The sequence below is a fragment of the Petaurus breviceps genome, unplaced genomic scaffold (genome assembly GCF_028583685.1).
Source record: "Petaurus breviceps papuanus isolate PSGF00001 unplaced genomic scaffold, PetGlider_PUasm1.0 99, whole genome shotgun sequence".
Lineage (NCBI taxonomy): Eukaryota > Metazoa > Chordata > Mammalia > Diprotodontia > Petauridae > Petaurus > Petaurus breviceps.
In genome coordinates this window covers 8,571,239-8,572,027 of record NW_027187465.1, presented here as the reverse complement: position 1 = coordinate 8,572,027, position 789 = coordinate 8,571,239, and positions in this window count along the sequence as shown.

Here is a 789-nt window from a genome sequence, read left to right as displayed (position 1 = left end):
AGTACTTATATAGTATATAGTCTATATTACTTACTATATAATGGCTTACATTTATAGAGTACTTATATAGTATATATTGCTTACTATATAATAATAACTAACATAGTGCATATATGTCAATATATTATGCATAATATATATTTATAGTACTTGCTATATATCATATATTATGATATATATTTCTAGTGCTTATTAACATATAGCACTAACTACATATTATAACATATATTTACAGCACTTAATATAGAATAATATTTTTATATATTATATTATAATATATATTTATAGTGCTTACTGTATATTATATATGGTATTATAATATATATTCCTAGTGCTTACTACTAATAACATTTGTATAGTACTTACTATTTATTATATATTGTTTTGTAACATATATCTATGGTACTTACTATATAATAATACCATTTATATAGTGTTTAATACATATTATATATTACTTTGTAATTTATAGAATATATATTTATAGTGCTTACTATATATTACATATTGTATTGTAATATATGTTTATAGTGTTTACATGTAGTACTCACTATATATTATATATTATAACATATTTATAGTGCTTACTATATAACTTATATAGTGTTTACTATATGTAGTGCTTACTATGTGGTGCTTATGTTATATCATATTATATCATATCATCACATCACATCACATTACATCATATATCATATCACATTATATTATATCACATTATATCATATATCTTATTATACTATATTATATTATATTGTAATAATAATAACTTTTATATATAGCACTTAC